The 8,163-nt window shown below is 42.2% G+C and overlaps 1 pseudogene; it reads left to right on the top strand.

Moving 5' to 3' along the window:
* Positions 1-4,568: 4,568 nt before the first annotated feature.
* LOC126504538 (SH2B adapter protein 1-like) lies at positions 4,569-6,624 on the top strand (annotated as a pseudogene).
* The last annotated feature ends 1,539 nt before the right edge of the window (positions 6,625-8,163 follow it).

Below are 8,163 nucleotides of genomic sequence, written 5' to 3'. Positions count from 1 at the left end.
TCTAAAGCTCAAGAAGATTTGCATCAAATTGCAAAGAATTACAGAGGTACATATGGGAGCAAATCCCAAGAGAATACTTCTCCTTTGCATAAATCCTCCCTGACTTAATTTATCAGACTCACTAGCTCAAATTCATTTCTACCAAGAAGCACAATGGATGCTCCCCTTAGGTGCTAGATTCTGCATTTTTATGTTCCTCGGGAATTAAATGGACAATGAGCACATGGTCAAACACTCAAACAATAAAGTGAAAATGTGAAACAGTTTGAATTTGGCATTGGAGAAATTTTATGAGAGTTTTAATCTGAAAACATGATATTGTTAATTTGTCTGCATGGATGGGAAATAGCAATGCCATTTAATGACTTTTAGTAATATTAGAAAGTATAATCAAAATGAGTGCTGACAATTTCAATCACATATATAAATAGTGGTGGTGGTACACACCTGTAATATCAGTACTCAGGAGGAAGAGGCAGAGGCAGGTGGAACTCTCTGAGACCAACCTGGTCTACACAATTGGTTCCAAGTTGGCCAGGGATACACAGAGAAACCTAGTCTCCATAAACCAAAACCAAAATACAAAAAAAACAGAAAACAAACAAACAAAAAATAACCAAACAAGCACACACAAAAAGGAAAACAAACAAACAAACAAAAAAAGGAAGAACAAAAACTCTTCAATTACAAAATTGGATAATTATTTCAGTACTATTAATATGAATTTTCTATCTCCTTCCCACTAACAAGAGAACAAATTCCAAGTGAAGTAAAGACAAAAAATATTACAAAACCCAACATCTTGCTTGGCCAAATATCTCTAAGTAAGAATATCATAAAAATGCCTTACCATCTTTATTAAACAAGACACAATATACAATTAAAAATTTAAAGAAGTTTGATCAGTTTGTTAGAGATATATAAAAAGTTATAGAATATCAAAAATAACTATATTCAAAATTTATTCAAGAAACATGAAATTAACATAACATAGCTCAAAATTATAGGCTTCTTTTCACGTGGAACAATAAGCGGGGACAGAAACCTATAAAAGGAATTAATTTTATATGATCTCATGATGCCAACTAGTATAAAAACCTTATGAAAGAAAATCGTGCATATTAATAAATGACAGTGCTTTTCAAATGAATTTGAAGGTATTTTATAACCAAAATAGCTTTTCCTTTGCACATATGTTTCTGGGTTTGTGAAGAAATATAACAATGTGAAAAAGAGACATTCTCCCTGCGCCAAAAAGATGGCAGCTGCTCTGATACTTAAGTAGGAGTTAAATTTACATTTTGGAACTAGGTTCTTAAATTATAAAGTAGATTATACGCATGCCTCCAAGCCTTCTTCTTTTATTACAGTATCCTTACATAGAAGCCATCGTGATTCTGATGGCAGAGATTAGCTTGAGTAGGTGGCACTGAGTTAATTCACATACCCGTTGCCCTGGGATATCTAAATTTAAGCTGCCTATTCTTTCTTAGGGCAAGAAATAAAAATAAAGTGTGCCATTTTCTTAATGCTGTGCATTTCAAAACCTAGACTTTGTCTATTTCGTCCAATTATTCACTTTCTTCTCTATAAAAGAGGTTTCACTCTTCTAACTTTGGTGGAGCATCAAGGAAGTTGGGGTGTTTGTTGAACACAGCTTTGGCATTAATGAACTGGGTATGTAAATTCTTAATAGGATGTGTGGTGACTTCCAGTTCATTCACTCAGTTCAAAACATTCAGAGGTATAGCATTCAATAACCACCAGTGGCATACAAACAAATCTGCATACATATCACCAAGACCTTGAAAACAGGAATTGGATTTTTATATGAGTAACTTGTCTCTTGAGATGTTTATAGAGGGGTTTTCCAGTGCTGATTCCCAGTGAAGCAAAGACAAATGTCAGTGTTATGTTTTGCATTGACTTGTAGTATGATGTAGCCAAATGTACAAGTTGATATTTCCGAAGGAAAAAAAAATGTTTCCAAATAAAGAAAGCACATCTTAGTATTTACCCTCAGAGATTTGCTTAATTGAAAATATTAATTAGAATTTTTGAGTGAATTCATGTTCCCAAGGATTTATTAGCTAATGCCTCTCCCAACATCCTTAGTTTAGTGTTACTAACACACACACACACACACACACACACACACACACACACACACGAGGTGACTAGTTGTATCTTACTATGTTCCAATTAAAATGGGTTGAGGAGTTAAAAATGTAACTCCCGGATATCATGTTGAATTTAAGTCAACATGCACTTTGCATTTAAAAAAAAATAACTGTCCACAGGAAATTCTCTTGTGCTCTCTGACAGCTTGTGATTAGGTAAAAAGAAAACAGAGAAAATATCATCCGAAGCTGCTTGGCCTTTTGTGCAGAGCTGTTGTCAGTACTGTTAACCAGTTTGCACTTGTATGATCAGCAATTGCAGCAGTGCTGCATAAAGTAGATTCAAATGACAGATGTGTATGTAAAACAGAGCTCCGAGTGTCTCTTCTTGTGCCCTCCTCTTAAAGCTTCCTCTCAGGGCTTGCTGTCTCCACGGTAACAACATCACTGTGTTGCTGCTTCAAGTGTGTTTTGAAAGCTGTTTCAACCTGAGAAGGAAGCACATAGCAGAACTGCCTGCATTGCTGCTTATGCCAGATTAATTTTCTAATGAAAACTACATCTTGCTTATTACTGGTCAAACGTATGTATTATTTCTTTTATACTATCTATCTTCCTCCTCCATGGCTGGATCCAGAGGATGGACATCTGCAAGGAAAAAAATATTTTCTCTTTTGATGTAACTTTAGAAGTGACATGTTATTATGTTTAATTTTGTCTATTAGGAAAGAAAAGCACAAGTTATGCCCAAGAGAAGTCCATACAGGCAGTTTGTGGCTCTCTTCCTTGTAAGTGCTATTGCATGGCAGCAAATCATGAAAAACCTGTAAGCTTTCCAGTAGGAAATGAAATCTGTCAGAGAAAGTAAATATTTGTCTTTCTGTAATGAACTGTGTACATTATTCGTTTCTTTGTTGTTTTAATGCGATCTAGTGGTTTCTAGAGTCTTTGATACATTCCCACTCTGTTGAGATGACCCATCATCTAAGTTTAGATGCTGAAGTAAAAATCAAAAGCAACAGTGCACATGCATTCCTGTTGGAGAGACAACTAAATATGCCAAGGAGCACAGGGGGAAACTGAACATGCCAGTATCCAATTTAGGATTCAGAAACCAGCCTTGCCTTTCTTTATATGCTTCTATAACACACAATTCCAACATCTTCATGCCCTGAGGCAGAGCACAAGTGCAAGTACAAGCAAGCACATACAAACTCACAGCAAATAAGCAAAATTGGCCAAAACGATTTGCCAGGGAACGAAAAGCACATTAACTAATGACATCCACTCCAAGCCAATCACAATACACCAGCAGTGACTGCCAGTTTCAAAAGGACCAACCAAAAATGTTCCAGTGTCAGCTTAATTTCCCTACTGCCATAAAACCCCCAACTCTTTTACAATAAAGATCTTTTACATAGGAGTCTTTCAGGGACCTTCATTGCCTCCATGTCTCATGTCTTCTCACCACTTGCCACCCCATCCACCCTTCCCCCGCCCCAAGAAATGGGAATTGCACAACAGACATACACTACAACTCGTGCCCAGTATGGATGGACTTTTTTTCTTTTCTTTTCTTTTCTTTTCTTTTCTTTTCTTTTCTTTTCTTTTCTAGCTTTTTGGGTCCTCCTTACCCTGTTTTGGGCATTTTTCTTTCTTACTTGCTGCTCCCGCTGCTGTGTACATCCCGACTTTCCGCAGACAGCTTGAATTCACCCCCTTTTGCTGTATTCTGTGAGCTGACCCCTATTTTCGTTTTCTAAGTCCTTGGTGAGTTGGGTCTTTTTTTCCATATCCCTACATTTTCTTTTGTTTGTTCTCCTGGTTAAGAACTCTCCATCGTGACTCGGTTTATCCCAGTGCCTTCACATAAGAGCCGACCACCCAGAGAGGCAGAACCAATAAAGGACCCTCAGACTGGTCCTTTTCACCCAGAGACACTGTGTGAGGACAGAGACACAGCCTAAGTAAACACGGGAGTCCCTAACCATAAGCAGTGCACTTTGTCTGCAAACACTTTCCCTTCCATCCTTGTCCTTATACAACTGATGGTTTGTTTTTTTTTTTTTTTTTTTTTTTTTGCCTGTGTCACCCACAGGATAGTCTGAAGGTTCTCTTGCTTTATGGGAAGTCCCGAGCACTATTAGGAGCGTGGACTGTTGGACTTCCTATCCTAGTCTCTCTTCTCAACTAATCCAGTTATGTGACCCACCAGTTAAGTGTCATCAGGGTGGTGGCCGGTCTCAATTCACAGAAAGGCTTTGGCCGATATCCCCTTTCCCTTCTGGGATGGGAGTATTCTCCTCAGATGGTGGCTTCTTCCACTAGTTTGACCTTGTAACGAACGTGGCGACCTAGATGCAGTTGTTGCCGTGCACCTGGTGACTTCTGGCTGCTTTCTTTGCTAGCCCTTCACAGGCTCACCTTGTCCTCCTCCTAAGACCCATCATGAATAATGCCCATTTCCCGGATGATGGGGTCTTCCCTTCTTTGCCAGCGCTGCCACCACCCCCTTCCTCAGGTTGACATGAGATCTGGGAGTCCATGCGAGTGCTGATGCCCTGGATCTTGCCCGCTTTTTCACCTCTACCTGGCCTCACACCCACAATACGCAGAACCTGGACAGAAGCCCATTTTCTGGCAGTTTTGCTGAGTTATTCTGGCAGGACCTCAAAGCTGAGCCTCTGGCTCACTCTTCCCAACTGTCTTGGCCCCATTGAACCATGGTGTGGAGATTACACCACCATATGACTTTGTCCCTTGACAGCTGCAGGGTGGGTGTCGGAGCCCGTGTGGGTCCAACACAATGGCTTTTGTGTATCCTCGAAATATGCACCCACAGGTGGGCGGGCCCCTGACTGTGTTGGGACCATCTCTGTCTTCTGAGGACCTAGTTGGCCCCTTCCTCCCTCAGTTTTTTCCCACTCTACACTGTCCTCAAATGCAAAGCTCAAGAAGTGCTTTCTCCTTACTCTGAGGCTTAGTCAGTCAGAGGCTCTGTATGAAGCATCCTGCAGTGGCGAGAGGGCATTGATGCTCCCTCCCCAGCTGGACCTCTGGAGACCACATCAGGCCCTCCAGTCCTAGATGGAAACAGCAACTCCAACTCCTCTGGTGGTGATGGCACAGTTGGTAGGGGATTGATTAGTGATGGCACATTCCCTGGGGAGAGATGGACTCACTGCTTTAAGAGGGTGAGACTGAGTAGTGGAGGGGGAACCTTGAAAGACGGAGCAGGAATGGTACAGAGAGAAGAGATGCTCGGTTTTATGGGGGCTGAAGAAGGTGTCCCTGACCCAGCAGAAGTGGGTTATGGAGAAGGGGTGACTGGACTGACCTCAGAGGGAGGAGGGCAGCCTCAGAGGAAAAGTGTTGCCTACTGCTCCAAAGTGAAGGAGGAGGAGAAAGTCCCTTGCTGTTCTTTGTACCACCCAAGGCACCCCATTCCCGGCTCAGCATTCCTGTACCTCTAGCACGCATAGACCTAGAGAAGCCTGAAAGGGAGAACGCATTTGTGGTTAAGGTAGAAGACCCTTCAAAATACATTCTGAAGACAGCTGATGCACTCCATGTGAAGGCCTGGGTGTCTGAAATCCAGGAGTGCCTAAGCCCATGACCCTGGCCTGCTATCAACCCCTATCTCATTGCTCTTCCCCTGGTCCCTGGCTCCTCCTCCCATGCAAAGTATAGACAGCCTGGAGGTGCCCTTACTGAATCATTCAGTGAGTCTGCCCAGCCAGGATCTGCTGCTAGGACCCAGCGAGATTTACGACTGCCTATCACAGAAGGATTATGGGTGCCTTTCCGACCAGCCATCAGCTTCTGTCTCCTCTAGTTCTGCCTCCATTGCTGCCTCTCACTTTGACTCAATGGAACTGCTTCCTCCGGAATTGCCCCCGTGCATTTCCATTGAGGAGGGAGTCCCAGCAGGGACAATTCATCCCCTCTCAACCCCCTACCCTTGTGTGGATACTCCAGAAGAAGCCACAGGGTCATTCTTGTTCCAGGGGGAGTCAGAGGGCTCTGAGGGGGATTAGTCACTCTCAGGATATCCTTGGTCCCAAGGCATGCTCTCTCAACTCAAGGCTGCCAAGTCAGTGCTAGAAGCAGGCACTGGCTCCCATGGTGTCTTCCTGGTACGTTACAGTGAGACAAGACATGATAAATATGTCCTCATTTTCACCTTTCTGGGAAAGACCAAGCACATGCTTTTGTCACTGAATGAGAAGGGTCAGTGCTAGGCCCAACATGTGTGATTCCAGTACATTTTCGATATGCTTGAATACTTACTTCTAGGTACATCCCATCCCCATGGGGTCTGAAGGCTCCAGGTATGTCCTTGTCAGTTATGTGCCCTCAAAGTGGCAGCAGGGCCTGGAGCAGGCTGGGAGAGATGCATGGGTGTGCAAGTGCGATTAATGCTACCCCAATTCCTCCTATTTTGAGCAAGTACTCAGACAATGCGCCATGCAGCTTCAAACTCAGTATGATTAGTTTTCCATGATGAAGACAGTCCTTTACCCCTCAGTTTTTTCTCCAATAGTAATCTGCTTATGGTGATGCACCAGAGAACCAAGCTCCTACAAATTTACAATTTGGACTTAATGTCATCCTCAACATGCTTACTGGCCATGGGCAATACATTGGTCCTATCTCACAGTCCATGATTGGACTAAACAACTATTGCCAACAAGTGTCTAACCTAGCCTCCAAGGCCCCCAAACTTTGTATACCCCAGGGCAGTGTAGGCTATTTCTGCAATCTTCTTCAACAGGCTGCAGAACCATTTCCTGAAATTTTTCCCTGAATCACCAATGCTATAAAAAGTGCATCCCATCTGGCCCTACCAAGGATATCCTTATTAAACAGCTAACCTGGGAGGGCTCAACATCATCACCCATGATGACAGCACACCTGTTAGAAATGAGGATATTCATAAATTGGTCTTGACTGTCTGTGATATTGACACACAGAACTGGCTCATTTCCACCTTTATGGCTTCCATCAATACCTTGGTCAAACCAAACTTGACAAAGATAAAAATTCTGCTCTCCCCCAGCCCCGATCATACATGTTGGGGATGTGGACAGTCTAACCTCTTACATGGAGGTTTTCTGAGTGCTCATCCAAAGACCTGATTGCCAAAGGTCTATCATTGGACACAAGAGTGTAGAAGCTCCCAGTGGGTCCTGATATAAATAACAGACTGGACAATGGCTTCACAACTCTGGTGCATGAAAGTAAGTGGTGTGCCTTGGTTTTCAATAGTTAAGGTAAACTTGTTCTCATCCACTTGGCAGATCTCTTCCATTTCATAAGCATAGTATATGTTATATAAAAAGACAGATTGACCCAATATTTTTGTTCTCTCTGATGAGGTTGCTTGAACAACAGTAGAAGGAAACTTAGTAGATATTTTGGTGTCTTTGTGAGATAGCTTGAGAGCATTGTGGAATGCCTTTAGATCCTTTTCCAGAGTCAAGGTGGCAACAGCGAGTTTCTGGTACTCATGCTGTATGTGCTCAGCCAGCTTTCTGGGACAGTCTATGAAAATAATCCATTTGCTGCCCTTCTGGGCAGTCAGCAACCACTCATGGTACTTGGTTTAATCTCTCACCCAGTAGTTGCACTTATAGATAAAGACTGCAGAGACATTGTCATAAGAAAAGCCAGAGAAACAACATACCACTTAGAGAGAAAGTTAGTTTTAAAGCAATTGCTAAGTCCAGTATAGGAACTCTGGATAATCACTTCCCTCAGCACAGACAACTTCCTGCCCTTCCCCTTTTAAAATTAAAAGTAAAATATTATTCCACACCATCAAAAATGCCATCCCCAGGTCACTATAGCCTTTACAGATGTGAATAAAAGTAATTTGGGGTTAATAATAATGGGATTTAATCATAAAGAAAGGGCCTATACTCAACCAAATATTGGATCAGTACAACTAGGAGAGTTATTGGCAGTCCTTAAGATATTGGAAATGTTCCAATCAGAGCACATAAATATTTTCTCAGTTAGTTGCTATGCCACACAAGCATGC

The sequence above is a fragment of the Alexandromys fortis genome, unplaced genomic scaffold (genome assembly GCF_014885135.2).
Source record: "Alexandromys fortis isolate MF-2015 unplaced genomic scaffold, M_Fortis_MF-2015_v1.1 scaffold_12, whole genome shotgun sequence".
Classification (NCBI taxonomy): domain Eukaryota; kingdom Metazoa; phylum Chordata; class Mammalia; order Rodentia; family Cricetidae; genus Alexandromys; species Alexandromys fortis.
The sequence above is the reverse complement of the archived record's forward strand: the minus strand, read 5'-3'. Positions and strand labels throughout refer to the sequence as shown.